The sequence below is a fragment of the Astatotilapia calliptera genome, chromosome 7 (assembly GCF_900246225.1).
Source record: "Astatotilapia calliptera chromosome 7, fAstCal1.2, whole genome shotgun sequence".
Taxonomy (NCBI): domain Eukaryota; kingdom Metazoa; phylum Chordata; class Actinopteri; order Cichliformes; family Cichlidae; genus Astatotilapia; species Astatotilapia calliptera.
This window is the reverse complement of record NC_039308.1, coordinates 38673705-38692338: the sequence shown is the minus strand read 5'-3', so window position 1 is coordinate 38692338 and position 18634 is coordinate 38673705. Positions and strand designations below refer to the sequence as shown.

The 18634-nt window shown below is 44.4% G+C and overlaps 1 long non-coding RNA gene across 1 annotated transcript; it reads left to right on the top strand.

Moving 5' to 3' along the window:
* Positions 1 to 6344: 6344 nt before the first annotated feature.
* Positions 6345 to 10352, top strand: LOC113027396 (uncharacterized). The gene is made up of 3 exons (XR_003273042.1): positions 6345 to 6434; positions 9104 to 9145; positions 9444 to 10352. It is a non-coding gene; the product is annotated as an uncharacterized LOC113027396 (long non-coding RNA).
* The last annotated feature ends 8282 nt before the right edge of the window (positions 10353 to 18634 follow it).

The following is an 18634-nucleotide window of genomic DNA, read 5'->3' as shown; positions in this document are numbered from 1 at the left end:
AAAACACAGCAGAAAATAAATAAAGTCAAAGACTCAGCGGTCCTTTTGCTCTATTTTCACCTGTAAAGCAGGAGCAGGGTAGGCGGAGGGTTACCCTGGTGTAGGTGTGCTGCGGTCAGTTGATGAATCTGCGCGAGTGTCTCTGTGAGTTTCCCATCACGTCGTAGCTACTCGGTGCTTGCTCGGAAGTTTAGGGGTTTTTTTCGCTGTAAAAAGAAGTTTTCTTCCCACGCACGATGGACGCTAATGTTTTTGTCACTTTTTATGGAATCAAACTCAAAGTAAGGTCAGTACTTCCACACTTTAAACGCTGCATGCTCATACTCTCTCCCGCACTCGATATATTATCCATTGTTGATCTGCACACAGCTGCTGTCACCAACGTCGCACTTGCTTACGTCACTGTCATGAGACATTCTCGCAAAAAAAATCACGGTTTTAGTAACGCAGTAACGCAGCGTTCCTACGGGAAAGTAACGGTAATCTAATTACCGATTTTGCAATAGTAATCCCTTACTTTACTCGTTACTTGAAAAAAGTAATCAGATTACAGTAACGCGTTACAAGTAACGCGTTACTGCCCATCTCTGGTCCTAGCGGCTGTAAAAAAAAAAAAAAAAAAAAAAGAACTGTAAGATAGAAATATTATGACAGAGAAAATGTCAAACAGTGACTATAACTAATAAATATGAGTAGAAAAAGTAAAATGATGGAGAGGAAAACATCTGATTACTGATTAGCATCTTTGGTCAAAATGAGCTTCCATAGGTTTTCTGTACATGTTTGTGCTTTGAAGAGGAGACTGCTATAATGAAGAGAGAGAGAGAGAGAGAGTGTGTGTCATCCACCTGTACAGCCCGAAGGAACTCACTGAGAAACATTAAAGAGCAGGTTTGAAAGACAAGCCGGAGAGATGATGAAATGCTAAATGAGGCGCAGCAGGAGATGGCTTGCGGTCAGCTAGAGGCTGAAAGGTTTCCCTCTGTGAGAGCTTCAGCACATGAAGAAGACTCTCTTCTTGTGGTGCATGTGATGAGTCATCCAGCTGGACAACAGAAATCATCCAACAATGGAGCTCCACCTCTGTCCCATGGCAGGAAAGAGACACAGAACATCTCAAACTCAATCTCCATCAGTTACTTATGCAACTGATGGAGATCCCTCTATTGCCTGGGTTTCATCTGTATGCATCGCCATGCATGTGTCTCATACTTCTTGTTTTAGTTTGACGGTCTCTTGTCCTGTGTGTACTATGTTCAGCTGTGCTTCCCTTGTCTTGTCAGTTTATTGTGTTCAGCCATGTTCCTCAGGTGTTCCCTCTCTGCCCTGAATCCTTCTCATGTTTTTATTGTCTGTTTCCCTCTGTCTAGTGCCGCGAGCACCCTCATTCCCCACTGTGTGTTCTACCTGCTTTTTTTAGTCATTTCCAGTCTGTTTTTTGTATTCATCTTAGTCCAGCAATAAAACTGAGATTTGAGTTTAGTTTCAGCTCTTACTAAATCTTACTTGGAGAGCTGTCAGTATATTCTGTTCTTATTTTAACAGATGATTCTGCATTAAATCTAACTTTAACAATATTTTAATCCAAGAGAAAACCTTTTCGCCAGGAGCAGAAACAGCATCCCACATAGCAGACAAGTCTGGCCTGGATCTGGTGTCAAGCCGGCACGTCTGACTGATTGGTGTCATGGCAGGGCGTATATCAACCAGATGTGGGCCTCGTCTGGCAATGATGGCACTATTTATGTTCCTATTTTCCTGTTTTAGTTAGAAGACTGGTTAGATTAGTTTTAGTTAGAAGATTAGTGACCGAAAGAACGAGATCGCGGATACAAGCGGCAGAAATGAGCTTCCTCTGAAGGGTGGCTGGCCTCTCCCTTAGAGATAGGGTGAGAAGTTCGGCCATCCGGGAGGGGCTCAGAGTAGAGCCGCTGCTGCTCCACATCGAAAGGAGCCAGCTGAGGTGGTTCGGGCATCTGACAAGGATGCCTCCTGGGCGCATCCTGGGTGGGGTGTTCCAGGCATGTCCCACCGGGAGGAGCAGACCCAGGACATGCTGGAGAGATTATATCTCTCGGCTGGCCTGGGAACGCATTGGTGTTCCCCCGGACAAGCTGGAGGAGGTGGCTGGGGAGAGGGAGGTCTGGGCCTCTTTGCTTAGGCTGCTGCCCCCGCGACCGGATAAAGCGGATGAGGATGGATGGATGGATAGTTAGAAGACCCAAATGCCATGTTGCAACGTTTCAAATGCAGGTTTGACAGGTTTGTGAGTGTACACTTTATCCAAAACCTAGTTAGGGTTCACTTGTGTTTTCCACTGTGTGGCTGTAGCTCAGGAGGTAGAGCAGGACACCTACTGATTGGAAGGTTAGTGGTGTTATCCCTGGTTCCTCCAGTCTGCATGTCAAGAGTGTGAATGTGTATGAATGTAGTTAGGAAGCACTCAGTTTAGAGAAAGTGTGTGATTGGGTGAATGTGGCACTTTGAGTAATCCAGGAGAGTAGAAAAGTGCTATATAAGAATCAGTCCATTGACTGTGTGAACAGAGTTTCATCATGTGACAGCACATGTTTTTATTACATGGTTTGATTAAGGTACACATTAGGCTGACATCTGGGGCCAGAGCTGAAACTGTTCTGGGCCAGCAGTGTGTCTGCATCTGGCCCGTGGCTGCACACAACTTACACATGGCCCACATACCGCCAAGAATGTAATCCACACATGGGCCAACACAGGACCAGCAGTGTGTCTGCAACTGGCCTTGTGCTGGCTCATGTGTGGGCCAGCACAAACCAGATCTGGTCCACCAAAGGGCCGTCATTCTTTGCGGTATGTTGGCCATGTGTAAGCCCATTGTGTGGGCCAGATCTAGGCCATACCAATTTTGCTATGTGGGGTGCTGATATGTGAAGATCTTGGTAGTCAACTTTAGAAGGAGGAAGTCTGAGCTGCAGCCTGTCAGCATCAACTGGGAGTGTGTAGAAAGGATTTACAGTTTCAAGTTCCTGGGTGCGCACATTGACACAGACCTCCAATGGAGCTCAAACACCTCCGCAGTTTTGCTAACGCTAAATTCTTGTGAGTTTTTTTTTTCAGTGTAAAAGCTGTGAAAATGCTATTTTGTTTAGAATGTGGTTTTACCAAACTTAGATTTTTTTTTCACAACGATGTAATGAAACACTTTTGTTCTTTATGCACTATTTCTGATGAAATGTAACATTTGTTTTGAAGTCAAATGTATATTTTGGTGGTTTACTATGTAAAACTTTGCAGTAAATTCTATGCAATGATAAACCCAGTAGATTGGATACGGTTTACTGATACAGAGTTATAAGTTAGTTGTAGTTCATCTCATGATTTACAAAAACACCAATTCATCTGTCGATTTCCCGCTCCCTTCTCCTGTCACTCGTGAACAAGACCGTAAGACTTAAACTCCTCCACTTGGGCAGGAACTCATCCCTAACCCAGAGGGGGCACTCCACCCTTTTTCGGCTGAGGACCATGGCCTGCGAACCATTCCAAGGTGAGCTGGAAGCCATCACCTGATGAGCCAACAGAACCACATAATCTGCAAAAAGCGGTGATGAAATTCTGAAACCACCCAGGTGAAAGCCTTCTGCCACTTGACTACGCCTAGAAACTCTGTCCATAAAAATTATAAACAGAATCGTCAGCCCTGGCAGAGCCCATCAACCGCAAGGAATGAGTCGACTTACTGCCGGCTATGCAGATCAAGATCTTGAAACGGCTGTATGTGTTAGGTGGCGGCTGCGTGAAAACAGGAATAGGACCCAAGATGCAGACTCCAAAGACAAACTTAAACCAAAACAGCTTTAATGCTGAACTCAAACATAACATAACTGGAAAAAGGTCAAAAATAAACTAACACCGGCGGATTGACAAAACACAGCAAAATAAACGGTAGATCGCGACACGGACACAGAGAAACACAGGGCTTAAATACACAGAAGGAGCAATCAGGGAATGAGTAGGAGGGAAACACAGCTGGGGCAAATCAGAACTGACGAGACAAAAGGAAGCGTAAACTGAACACACTGAGATAAGACAGAGACCTTCAAAGTAAAACAGGAAACACATAACACAGACTCACATGCAGGCACTACAGAGGGAACCAGGATATAGGAACTAAGGATACACAGAGACGCGAACTAGACAAGGGGATACAGGTGATAGGGGAGACAGAGCAACTAAAGAAGACAGAGACATAAACCATAAGACAGAACTCAAAGAAACCAAAGACTAAAAAGTATAAATAATATAATAAACTCAAATACCCTGGGTCAACGACCCAGGCATCCTAACAGTATGACAATAATAATAATAAACTTTATTTATAAAGCCCACTGAAAAACCAAGGTGCTTGACAAAATAAGATAGGGAAAAGGAGTATCAATTATAAAACCATGACAATCATAATACATACAGTACATAGCAAGATTAAATAAAAAAGACTTTAACCGGGATTTAAACAATGACATAGAGTCAGACACCTGGATAGCAACAGGACGATTGTTCCATAAGACTGGGGCAGTTACAGCAAACACACGGTCGCCCCGAGACTTCAGCCGAGAACGAGGCTGCTCCAGAAGAAGTTGGGTAGCAGATCTAAGTGCTCTGACAGGAGTGTGTAACCTAAGAAGCTTATTGAGGTAGCTTGGCGCCAGATTATTGATAATTTTGTACGTGAAGAGTAGTATTTTAAATTGAATGCAGTACTTAACTGGCAGCCAGTGCAAGCCAGCAAGAACAGGAGTGATGTAGGAAAATTTCCTGCTACCCGTCAAAAGACGTGCCGCCACATTCTGGACAGTCTGCAATCTAAGGAGAAGGGAGGAGGAAAGGCCAATGTAAAGAGAGTTGCAGTAGTCCAACCTGGAAGTCACGAATGTGTGAATAAGGGCTTAAATGAGGCGCAGCTGATGAAAACTAGACCTCACTACGGCAGATACTTGCTTGTCAAATCTTTAACCTCACGCATGCATTCACGAAAATAATGAAAAGACATAGCAAGATTGTCAGTAATCTCAAAGTAAATCTGTATGTCATCAGCATACCAATGAAAGGCAATATTATACTTCTCAAAAATATATGTATAAGGATCAAATGGCCCGTAGCAATGGGAATACACCCCTAACACCCCATATTCCTGGAGCACCTCCCACATGTCACTTGGAGGGACACAGTTGAATGCCTTCTCCAAGTCCACAAAACACATGTATTGGCTGGGCAAACTCCCATGCACCCTCAAGTATCCTTGAGATGATAAAGAGCTGGTCCAGTGCTCCCCAAAGAGAACAAAAACTGCATTGTTCCTCCTGATTCCGAAGTCCGACTAACGGACAGACTCTCCTTTCCAGCACCCTGGCACTTTCCTAGGTAGGCTGAGGAGTCTGATCCCCCTATAGTTGAAACACACCCTCCAGTCCCCTTTCTTAATGATGGGAACCATCATCCCGGTCTGCCAATCCAGAGACACTGCCCCTGATCTCCATGTAACATTGTAGAGATGCGTCAACCAGGACAGCCCTACAACATCCAGAGCCTTCAGGAACTCACAGCGGACCTCATCCACCCCAGAGACTCTGCCACAAAGGAGTTGTTTTACTGTCTCAGTGACCTAGCCCCCAGAGATTGGCGGGTTTTACAACGTACTATTGAAAATGTCAAATGTGTCAGGGTCCTGGGTCTCCTGACCCAGCGTTTTAGTTCTTTGTGATTTTTGTATTATTGTACTTGGTGTGAGTTATTCTATGGTTTCTAGTTTCGATCCCTTGCCCTTCTCGTTTCTCTGTGTCCCCTGTGTTCTGTAAGTCTGTGTCTGCATGTTTGAGTTCCCCTCCGTGTCTATCGGTTCTTAGAGTCCTCTGCCTTATGGTTTATGTCTCTGTGTTTCTTAGTTGCTGTCTCCACGGTGTTAAGTTCATGTCTCTGTGTGATCCTTCCTGTTTTACTTTGAAGGTCCGTGACTTATGTGAATGTGTCCTGCTTTGCTTGTCTCGTCAGTTCTAATTTCCCCCAGCTGTGCCCTCCTTCTGTGTCTCATTCTCCTCGTTACTTCCCAGTGTATTTAGACCCTGTGTTTCTCTGAGTCAGTGTTGCGTTGTACCCTCAACAAGCTGTGTGTGTTTTGCCTCCGTGTTACCAGTGTTTTGTTTCCAGCTCTAGCTCCAGTTCAGTATTTCTGCTTCAGTGTTTTAGTCCACCAGCGTTTTTGTTTGTCCTTTGGTGAGTTTAGTTTAGTAAGAGATTTTCCCAGCAATAAAGCTGCGCTTTAAGTTGAACTTCTGTGTCTGAGTCCTGCATTTTGGATCCACCACTCCTGCTTGCCCGCCTGCCACACAGCCAACCATGACAGAACGACATGCTGGACAGTAATCCACGCTGAGGACACCCCCAAGAGACTCATTCAGGTGGTCTTTTTTGACAACTTTTTGTCGTCCACCCTCTGCACAGCTGGTTTTTTGGACATTAACAGATTAAAACAACTAATAACAGCTCTGAGAGCCAGGATTTGCTTCGAACTGTTTGGCATGGGCGGTCCAGGCAAGGAAGGGTCAGCTACCCTCCTGGAAGCCCTCGCTGCCTGGTATTCTCAGCATCAGCATCCTTTCCCATCAAGATTTATCACTAAATCATTCGATCCTCCCTTAAGAGAGAAACTGCATCCTCACTGCCTTCACCCCAGTACACCAGTGTCACCTGTGTCTCCAGTAGCTCAGCTCCCAGTGTCACCTGCCCCACAGCCTCCCTCAGCTCGGTTAGCTGCCCCGCAGCCTCCCTCAGCTCCAGTGCCGCCTGTAGCGCAGGCCCCAGTAGCTCCAGTGCCGCCTGTAGCGCAGGCCCCAGTAGCTCCAGTGCCCCCACTACCCGTAGCTCTGGCTCCAGTAATAGCGGTCTCACACATTCACGTTTTGCAGGGAGAAAATTTAAGGTCCAGTCGGGGAGTTTCTCGCGCTTTAGCTGCTTCAGGCACCGTTCTGCACTCCAGGGCTTCCCCAGAGGCTAGGTCTCAGTCCCCAGCTGATTCTGGACCCCTGAAGATTAAGCAGCCCTCAGAGAACAACTCCGTGTCAGTGCTGTCTGAGCAGGGCCAGTGCTCAGCACAGCACCCATTGTCTTCGTGTCTGCCAGAGGACTCCATGCCTGCTGGCTTTGTGATGGCTTCTGCTGGAGGGTCCGAGGGGCCCGTCCAGCCTTCATCTCGTGTCTCCGCTGGAGGGTCCGAGGGACCGCTCCGGCCTTCGTCTCGTGTCTCCGCTGGAGGGTCCGAGGGACCGCTCCGGCCTTCGTCTCGTGTCTCCGCTGGAGGGTCCGAGGGACCGCTCTGGCCTTCGTCTTCTGTTTCCGCTGGAGGGTCCGGACCCTCGTCGCCTGAGCGGCCGCCCGAACTGTGTCCACGTCGCCGCCGTTGCCGTCCGCACGGTCGTGTTTTGTTTTGTTTTGGGGATTTCTTGTGCTTCTGTGTTTTTGTTTCGTGCCCTCCTTCCTGGGCCCCCGCCGCCCGCCCTGGTCGGGTTGTTTTCTGTTTTGGGCGGTTTTTGGGTTTGGTTTTTTTTTTTTTTCGTTTTCTTGTGTTGGGCTGTCGGGAGCCAGCCCTTGGGGGGAGGGTACTGTCAGGGTCCTGGGTCTCCTAACCCAGCATTTTAGTTCTTTGTGATTTTTGTATTATTGTACTTGGTGTGAGTTATTCTATGGTTTCTAGTTTCGATCCCTTGCCCTTCTCGTTTCTCTGTCCCCTGTGTTCTGTAAGTCTGTGTCTGCATGTTTGAGTTCCCCTCCGTGTCTATCGGTTCTTAGAGTCCTCTGCCTTATGGTTTATGTCTCTGTGTTTCTTAGTTGCTGTCTCCACGGTGTTAAGTTCATGTCTCTGTGTGATCCTTCCTGTTTTACTTTGAAGGTCCGTGACTTATGTGAATGTGTCCTGCTTTGCTTGTCTCGTCAGTTCTAATTTCCCCCAGCTGTGCTCTCCTTCTGTGTCTCATTCTCCTCGTTACTTCCCAGTGTATTTAGACCCTGTGTTTCTCTGAGTCAGTGTTGCGTCGTACCCTCAACAAGCTGTGTGTGTTTTGCCTCCGTGTTACCAGTGTTTTGTTTCCAGCTCTAGCTCCAGTTCAGTATTTCTGCTTCAGTGTTTTAGTCCACCAGCGTTTTTGTTTGTCCTTTGGTGAGTTTAGTTTAGTAAGAGGTTTTCCCAGCAATAAAGCTGCGCTTTAAGTTGAACTTCTGTGTCTGAGTCCTGCATTTTGGATCCACCACTCCTGCTTGCCCGCCTGCCACACAGCCAACCATGACAAAATGTCACAGTAAAGTTGTCCTGTGTTAAAGCCAGCATCACTTCTCCCACAGCAGCAGATGGTGAACCACATGATTTTATAGCAGCCATTTCTGGAATCTGTTCATCCAGACCTGAACAACAGGACACACCGCTGGCTAACTTTAATCTGAAGGTCTTTGTGGATGATTTGGTATCACGCATCCCAGACACTAGTGAAAATAAAGTAGGATATGTAGTGATCACAGAACATAAGCAAACAAATGGGGTGATACATGATTTTGAAACATTATGGAAACAATAGATTTTAACTGATCATGGAAATCCATCTCGCATCACAAAATTGTGACTCCATTGCTGGATGCCTTATTAGGACCATCTGTCACAAGGAGGGATGGTACAACAAATACAGCTTAAACAAGAAAAAGGATTCCAGATTTACGCTAAAACATTTGGCAATTTTTCTATGATTTGTGTAACTAACAATCCATGTACAGGTATTACAACACTACAGGTAGAACATCTATGTCTAGATAAGCCTTTTAATCGTGTAAAAAAAAGACTCCAGTGATTTCACACCATATGAAGGTAAAAATATTGCTAGGTGATTGTTGACATGTTCTTAAAATGTTCTCTAGTAAAATAAATTACTGATCACAGCCTGTACATGAAGAAATCTACTGGAGCACTCAGTAGAAATGATTATGTTATGATTCCTTTCCCCATACTGGTCCATTACAACCAAATTTAATGTTCATCCACCTGTTGAATCCACTTTAACCTCTTCTATACCCATTTCTTCTTTAGAGGCAAAGTCACCCGCTACAATGGAGGCAACAGAAAATAGAGGTACTTTTTTTAACTTTTGTTTTCCTTTTCTTTTCTTTCTCTGCTCATGTTCTACTTGCCTGATTCAAGCAGGGAATATTATAATGTAATTTATAATATACATTGATATAGCATATGGTTCAGTTAGCTTTATATAAAAATATATACTTTCTTACATTTCAGAGCTGGTACTTTTACTTGAGTAAGGAAGTTGAATTAGCACTTTTACTGGAGTATTTTCTAACAGTAGCATGTGTACTTCCACTTAAGTACTGAATGTCTGTACTTTTACCACTTCTCTCTGTGACCTCCTTCATAGTCCACCAGAAGCTCTCAGTCTGCTGTGGAAAAATGGGTGATCACCTGAGGCCTTCATTACTGTGTGAACTTTACCCACACACCACTCTTCACTGCTCCCACCTGCTGGACAGTCGCACAGTATAAACCTGCTGATTCATGTAAAGGGAGAGGCAGTAAAACCAGAAAAACAGCTTCAGGAAGAGGCGGAGCAACACCTGAAAGACGAGAAGTTCAAGGTCATTTTCCAGAAGTGAAAGTGTGTGAGAGCAGTAGCAGACCTGCAGTCAAGACCTGTTAGTCTCTAAAAGAAAACTCACTGGAGTCCATCAGGTTTCTCTCAGCAACAGTGTTGAGTGCATTTTCTGTTTCTACACAAATCTTCAGTTTACTCTGCTCACTTCATGCTGACTCATCACAGTCGCATTGGTTCCATAGAAATCTGCTCATGTAGCCACAGATCCACTGTAGAAACATTGAGCTGCTGTGTGAAACAGTCTCACTGTGGTCACTTGGTGAGTATCACTTCCTGTTCCTGTCACAGTACTGGGTCTTGGGACCCAGGGCTTGTGTTTTCTGCTTTTTGAATATTCTTTGATTTTGTTTCATTCATGTCATAGTCTTTGTATTTCTTGTTTCTTAGTTATTTTCTGTAGGTTCTAGGATTTAGGTTTGTTTCTATGCCTTCCCTGTCATATTCCATGTTTCAAGTCTAGTCACCCTTGTCTCTATGTTCATGTATCTCCTGTGTCCAGACTATGTTCCCTTGTCTCCCTAGTCAGTCATGTCTCCTGGTCTCAATGTTAAGTCCGTGTCTTAGTCTGTCTCATGTTTCCTGTTTTACTTTGATAGTCCCTTGTCTAGTGTTTAGTGCGTTCAGTTTTGCTTCCTCCCTGTCCCGTGTATGTAGACCAAAGTTTTTATGACGTATTTATGACTATATTTTGTTTTTGTTTTCTCTCTTGTGAAGCACTTTGTGACATCTGTCTGTGAAAAGTGCTATATAAATAAACTTTTACTTACTTTACTTATGTGATTACTTTCAGCTGTGTTCCTCTCCTGTGTCTCATTCCCTCGTTATCCCTCTGTGTATTTGAGCCCTGTGTTTTCCTCTGCCATTTGTCACTTTGTCCCAGTAGCTGTGTGTTTTCCTGTGTGCTTCTTGGCTGCCTAGTGTATTCCTAGTTGGTTAATTAAAAACGTATAGATAACTTCTGATTTCATAGTTTAATCTTCACAAGCTTCATACGAAGCATGTTGATTCATCTACTAGTTATATTCACAGTATTCACTCACTGCGGCTTTAGGGATTCGCTAACTTAGCTTAGCTCATAGCAGCAGCTAGCAGCATGACCTCTTCCTTTAGAAATAATGATACTTGTAATACATGTAGCCTATTTGCAGCTCTGGAGGCCAGGATCACTAAAATGGAGACTCGTCTTTGGACCCTTGAAAAACCTGGAGCAAGCTGGGGCCCTGTAGCCAGTGCAGCAGAAGGTAGCATAGACTGCTAGTTGTCCCACGGCAGACTGTCCAGAGCAACCTGAGAAACAGGATAGCTGGGTGACAGTGAGGAGGAAGCATAGTCTTAAATTGAAGCCCCTGGTACACCACCAACCTGTTTATGTGTCTAACCATCTTTCCCCAGTCTGTGACACTGCCGACAATCAAACTCTGGTTATTGGTGATTCTGTTCAGAGACATATGGAGCTAGTGACAACAGTAACCATAGTCAATTGCCTGCTATTGACAGAGTCTTACACAAATCTCTGCAGCTTCTCTCCTCCCATTGCCTCCCAAAACCCCATCCCCTTAGTGACTGTGTCAGCTCCCAAACAGACAAAAAACTAACTAAAAAACAGCAAAAAATGACATAAACATAAAAAATAACAACGAAAGAACAATACAGTATCCTCAACAGCATCAAAGAGTAAAACAGTGAAATGTGGATTACTAAATATTAGGTCTCTCTATTCCAAGTCTCTGTTAGTATATAAATTAATAATTGATCAACAAATCACTTTACTCTGCCTTACAGAAACCTGGTTGCAGCAGGATGATTATGTTACGTACATGACCGACCAACGCGACCACGACATGGACACAGCAGACTCTGAAAGAGCGAGAGATGTCTTTCGCCTCCTACGGCTGTGGCAGCGCATTTCCCACACCTCGGATAAACGGACTTTATCTATTGGAATTAATGCCATTGAGGCAATTTTTCTGGATAACCCTCACCTGCGCCAGCTACCCATAGCTTCAGAGTTTGCCCATAATCTGGCCCAAGCAAAAGAGGCACTCCAAGGCACGGAGCTGGCCCAACCACCCTCAACCACGTCCCAGCAAAAGGATGTCTCCACACTGTCGCAGCAGATGAATTCTTCCATGTCACTGCAGCAGGGGGCGTTTGTTCCCTTGCCGCAGAATCTCTTCCCCTCCACATCCCGATCTGACCCGCATTCGCCTGCCTCCTTCCCGGCTGCAATGTGGTCAGAGGATAAAGAGCAGGTCACCAGTACCCCATCATCACCAACCTCCTCTGTTATCTCTGCTCCTTCTTCCAGGAGAAAGCGGCGTCCACGCCACCGGCGCACATCACCACGGCTGGAACCCAGTACTTCCTTTGAGCAACCAGTCGTGGTGAGTAAAAAAGACCATTTTTGTGCTCCATCCGAGCTGGGAAAGAAAAAGTCTATTCATTCTGAGGCCATCTATTCCAGTTCCGTGGACTTTAAAGACTGTTTGCCTTGTGCTCCTTCCAAGCACGGATTAACAATAACTGCTCTGCCTTGTCCTGTTATGGACATTGAGACAAAACTTAAGGACTCTAAGCTCTCAGTTTGTGAATCCAGACTGACCCCCAACAAAATTAAACTGTGTGTTTCCCAGGCCTCTGAAGCTACGTTTTGTGTTCCTCAGCTGACTCATTCTAAGACTTTGAATGATGTTGTTTCTGTTTGTGCAACTCGATCTGTTCATTTGGAGACGGATACACTTTCTGAAAGGACTCTTATTATGGACAATACGCAAACTGTCTTCTCCGTTCCTGAGTCTGGTAAGGATAATTGTTTTGTTGCCGAGTTTACCTTGGATTATGGGAGTTCTGTTTCAGCCCTGGATTGTGTTATGTCCCACCCAGCTAGTAATTCCAGGGCAGACTCTGAGTTTTGTGCGATAACTTCAAATACTCTAGCATCTGTGTGTGCCAAGACTGTTTTTGACAATGCTAAACATTTCCGCTCGGAGACTAAAACTCTTCCCGAGGCCTACCCAGCGGCTGGGCCTGTGACCTCAGCTGCCTCTGGACCACCTGAGGTTTTGCAACCAATGCAGCCTGTTCGCTCATCATCTGTCTCCGCTGGGAGCTCAGGAGAGTCATCCCAGCCACCTGTCTCTGCTGGGAACTCAGCTGAGCCATCTCAGCCATATGCAGCAGCCTCTGCTGGGTGCTTAGCTGAGCCATTTCAGTCTCCTGTCTTAGTTGGAACCTCAGACGAGCTTATCGAGCCAGCTACGGACTCCATTTTGCTGTCTGTGCCTGAAAAGTGTCCTAAGCACACTCTGTGCACTGCACAGCCCCAGCCGCTGCATCCTGAGCTGGCTGTGTGCCCTGAGCAGCTCCAGCTAGCTTTGTCACTACCAGAGGTCTCCGCATCATCTGGTTCTGCTCCACCAGAGGTTTCCACACCGGATGGCTCTGCTCCAGTTTCCGCTGGAGGCTCAGGAGAGCCCATCCAGCAGTTCCTTGTGTCAACTGGGGGCTCAGGAGTGTCCATCCAGCCTTGACCTGTCTCCACTGGGGGCTCTTTAGAGTCCGCCCAGCCTTTGCCTGTCTCCGCTGGGGGTTCAGGAGAGTCCGTCCAGGCTTTGTCTTTCCCTGTTGGGGGCTCAGAAGAGTCTGTCCAGGTGACTGCTGCTTCCACACAGCCACCAGCTCAACCACCAGCTCGGCCACCTGCATCCTTCATGCTGGCCCAAACACATCTCCACCATAGGTCATCACGCTGTCTGGTCCAGCTCCATCTCCACCAGAGGTCGTTGGGCCATCTGATCCAGCAATGTCTCCGCCAGAGGTCGCCGCACCGTCTGGTCCTGCCTCATTTGGTCCTGCTCAGCCTGAGCAATCTGGATCTGCTTGACCTGGTCCTGTTCAGCCCAAGCCAGAGGTTAGCGAGCCATCTCGACCTGCACGTCCTGCTCAGTCCACATCCTACACATCCACGTCCTGCACGGCCAGCACATCCACATCCTGCATCATCTGCACATTCTGCATGTGCCAAAGCAACCCAGCACCAATCATCTACCAAGGCATGCCATCACCAGCTACCTTCCAGGCCACCAGGGCAGCCTCCTAAACTCATTCATTGCCACTGCTTCCCACGCTGACGGCCTCCAGAACTGTCTCGTTGTCACAATGTGTCCCACGTGGTCTGCTTCCAGAAATGTTTCAGTGCTCCTGACTTCCACACAGTCGGCCCCCTGCACTGCCGCTTTTCATGCGGACAGCCTCCAAAACTGATTCAGTGCTGCCGCTCTCCATGCAGACAGCCTCCAGAACAATTTTGGCGTTGCCACCTTCCACACAGTCGAACCCCTGTACTTCTGGTTCTTTCTTTTGGACTCTGTTTTCTTTTGTTCTGGAGTAAAACTGGTCTTCTTAGAAGAGAGAGAATCCATCCCACTTTGTATGGAACAGCTCTCATTTCCAGAAATCTGGCCAAATTTAATAAACCCCCCAAAACGTGACTATCCAGAGTTGGAACCAGGAAGCAAAGTTGCAGTCTAACACATTTCTCTGCAGCTTCCTCCTCCTGTTATACCACCAAAACCCCATCCCCTTAGTGAAGGTGTCAGCTCCTAAACAGACAAAAAACTAACTAAAAAAACAGCAAAAAATGACATAAACATAAAAAATTACAAAGAAAGAACAATACAGTATCATCATCTCAACCAAAGAGTAAAACAGTGAAATGTGGATTACTAAATATTAGGTCTCTCTCTTCCAAGTCTCTGTTAATAGATGAATCAATAATTGATCAACAAATCACTTTACTCTGCCTTACAGAAACCTGGTTGCAGCAGGATGATTATGTTACGTACATGACAGAATGACGCAACCTTGACATGGACACAGCAGAGTTTAAATTAATTAACACACCAGAGTCATACTACCTATTAGAATCCTTGAAGCACAGGCCAAGGGGGTGGTGAGGCAGCAATTTTCCACACCACCTTTTTACTCAACTAAAGACCAAGACAGAGTTTTTATTCATTTGAAAGCCTGATGCTTAGCCTTGTCCAAGCTAGCTGGACAACTCAAAAACCAGCCATATTTGTGATAATTCTATTGTCCACCTGGGCCTTACACAGACTTTCTGTCTGATTTCTCAGACCTTTTATCTGATTTAGTGCTCAGATCAGATAAAACAATTATTGTGGGTGATTTTAACATCCATGTAGATGCTAAAAATGACAGCCTCAACATGGCATTTAATCTGTTATTAGCAGTGTTGGGTAAGTTATTTTAAAATAGTAACTTAGTTACATTACTAGTTACTGCTATCAAAAGTAACTCAGTTACTTCAAGTTACTCGTTACTTTCAAAGTAACTAGTTACTAGGGAAAGTAACTTTGCTTTTACTCAGAATTCTCTTGGTAATGTGTTGCTTCCATAACTTTGCCAGTCTTCTAGCTTGCTTACTTGCCACAAGTGCACTGTGCCACCTACCAATAGAAAGGAAAAGATAATGTGCATATTTCCACAAGAGAAATCCCACACCTGGACTGTCGTTGACCACCGCCATGATTCTAGCCTACGTGACAGCGTCATGTGCGGTTTTTACATCCAACACGAAAACTGCAGTCGTGGTGCTTTCGATTGTACTCAGAGCTCAGAAATTCTGCCTTCTGAATAGGAAGATGTAGGTAACACCAGACTGCAGATGAGCTGCATACAGACTGGGACAGAAAATTGGCCCGGGCGTTTTGACTGACCGGCCCGCCATTATAGGAAAAATCATAAAGCCTTTGAATGAAAACAAACGCTGTTGTGACAGTGATGTACACTGTCTTGATGGTATATATGCATCAATCTATCAATCGTTTGTTGTAAGATTCTGATAATTACTTTTTAAAAGCTAGACATTTTAAATGAGAATAAGAAATAAAAGTACTTCTTTGTGCCCCCCTTTCCCTGTTAATGCCCATGGCCCCTTGGCAACACTGTGCTAGACCCGCCCCTGCACAGTTACCAGCTGTCAGCTACATAAAAAAAAGGATCCTGGTGTTATTTGTCTCTCAGAAACAGTTCATAACTTCCCTTCAACTCATTCATGTCACCTAAAAGGTAAACCTGTTTCTCCATCACAGCTCTGATGATTCAGTAAGGACATCTCCTGGTTTCATCTTCATGTTTCCCTCTCACCACATATCCAAACTGATATCATGACCAGCAGCTTTTACAGCTGTGGCTCCAGCAAACATCAGCTGATACTAGAAATTAATATTAAATAAATTCTAACAACAGCTGATCAAACTTAAACATGCTGCTGTTGTTTAGCGCTACATCCACAGGTTTTTTATTTCTGGCTCGAAGTGGGCGATAAACAAACAAGAGAGAAAAGCCGATCAGCTGATCATTGATCCGTTTCATGATTGAAGTAGAAACTGGAGATGGAGGGGAGAAAATGAGAGAAGAAGAGGCAGCTGTGCAGCAAAAAGACACAGAAAAAAACCAGCTTTGTGTCTTTTTAATGCTAGCTGAAGTCCGGGACAAACTGTGTTCCTTTTCACCTCAATACAAAACAAAAATATTACGAAACGCGTAATATTTTCTCTGAATACGGAACGATTGTTAGGATGCCTGGGTCGTTGACCCAGGGTGTTTGAGTTTATGTTATTATTTATACTTTCTAGTTTTTGGTTTCTTTGAGTTCCGTCTTATGGCTTATGTCTCCCCTATCACCTGCATCCCCTTGTCTAGTTCGCGTCTATGTGTATCCTAAGTTCCTATATCCCCGTGTTCAGTCAGTGTTTGTGTCTGCCCTGTTCCCACGTCTCTGTTCCCTTTGTAGTGCCTGCATATGAGTCTGTGTCTTTGTTCAGTCTGTGTTATGTGTTTCCTGTTTTACTTTGAAAGTCCATGTCTGATGTTAATGTGTCTGGTTTTGCTTCCTCTTGTCTCGTTAGGCCTGATTTGCCCCAGCTGTGTTTCCCTCCTGTTACCCATTCCCTGATTGCTCCCTCTGTGTATTTAAGCCCAGTGTTTCTCTGTGTCTGTGTCGCGATCTACCGGTTTCCTAGCTGTGTGTTCTGTCATTTCTCCAGGTTAAGTTTGTTTTGAGTTTTTTTAGTTTTGTTATATTTTGAGTATTAAATTAAAGCCTTTTTTGAGTTCACGTCTGTCTCCGGAGTCTGCACCTTGGGTCCTATTCCTGCCTGCACACAGCCACACCTAACAACGATTCCGTTTTTTACGGGATGGTTGGCAACTCCAATAACTAACCTTATGAACAAAATAAAGTTTAACATCAGTAACAAATAACGAGCCTATCTAAATCCCAGTAATGATTAACGCGTTCCTGATTTTGGCATAATAACTAGTTACCGTGCTCGTTACCACAATAATAACGTAGTTACTGTAACGTGTTACTTAATAACGCGTTAGTGCCAACACTGGTTATTAGACTCAATTGGCTCCTCTCAAAATGTAAAAGAACCCACCCACCACTTTAATCACACTCGAGATCTCATCTTAACATATGGTATAGAAACTGAACATTTAACAGTGTTTCCTGAAAACCCTCTCCTGTCTAATCATTTCCTAATAACATTTAAATTTACAATAATGGATTCCACAGCAGTGGGGAGTAGATTTCATCACAGTAGATGTCTTTCTGAAAGTGCTGTAACTAAATTTAGGAATATATTACACCCACTGTTTTCATCTTCAATGCCTTGTACCAACACAGAGCAGAGCAGCTATACCTGAACACTACTCCAACAGCGTAGATAGATAGATAGATAGATAGATAGATAGATAGATAGATAGATATCTCCTGAATGTTTCATTGTTTCTTTTTCTCTTTATTTGATTTTATTGCTTTACATTGTAAATGTTATCAATTACATGAGTACTCAATTTGTATTTTATGTCAATATTGATCATTCTAAATAATTACTGTTTGTGCATCACTTCCTACTCTTACACTGTTTCTGTAGCTCTTTCAAAATAAAAGCAAAGCAGAGTTTCTTGATGTAAAAGGTTTATTTTTGGACAATTCTGAAATGAGACATTCTGAATAACCTGATTTTAAAAATGTCATATTTTTAGGCTCAGATTTGTTTTTCTGGGACCATTGTTCAAGAACCATCAGAAAGTTGAAAATCTGCTAATAACACCAATTTTTGTAAAGAGTACAACACTGACACTTGTTTCTTTCTTTTTAAAACTGAAATTTAAAGTGAATTTTAAATAAAAATCCTTCTCCGTCAGAGTGCGTCATCAGTGTCCATCCCGCCATCATATGAGGGGACTGTGGTGAGAGCTGTGGCTCAGCTGGAGGAGACACTCAGAAAACTCAGGAAGAAGAAGCTGTCTGAGGCTACAGAGCTGAAGAAGGTCCAGTAGTATGCAGTGGATGTGACTCTGGATCCTGATACAGCATATCCTTATATCATCCTGTTTGATGATGGAAAACAAGTGTATCATAGTGATGTGAAGAAGAAACTTCCAGACAACTCAGAGAGATTTACGCGTTATTTTAATGTTTTAGGAAATCAAAGTTTCTTTTCAGACAGATTTAACTTTGAGGTTCAGGTTACAGGAAAAACAGTCATTTGCTCCTGCCATGTTTCTATTTTTAGAAAAACTTCTCTCGTGGCATCTGTTTACGCTACTGGTTTTATTTTGAAAGTCCGGATAGGAAGTTTTGACCCTATGTCAGAGTCCTGGCAGTTTTCTGCCCTCTGGCGGTCAGACCTGAAACTACAGTATTGTCTAAGCCACTGCAGAAGACGTTTATCATCGTTATCAAACCTGCCATTTTTTTTTACCTTCAAATCTTTATTTACAACAGCAACATAACAATTTACAATAACAACATGACTGTGACCAAATAAAAACCAGAAATAACAGAGAGAGGGGGAAAAAAATTAGAAAACCAGCCCAAATCAAAACTTTATTTATTTATTTTTGCCTGAAGAGAAAACACA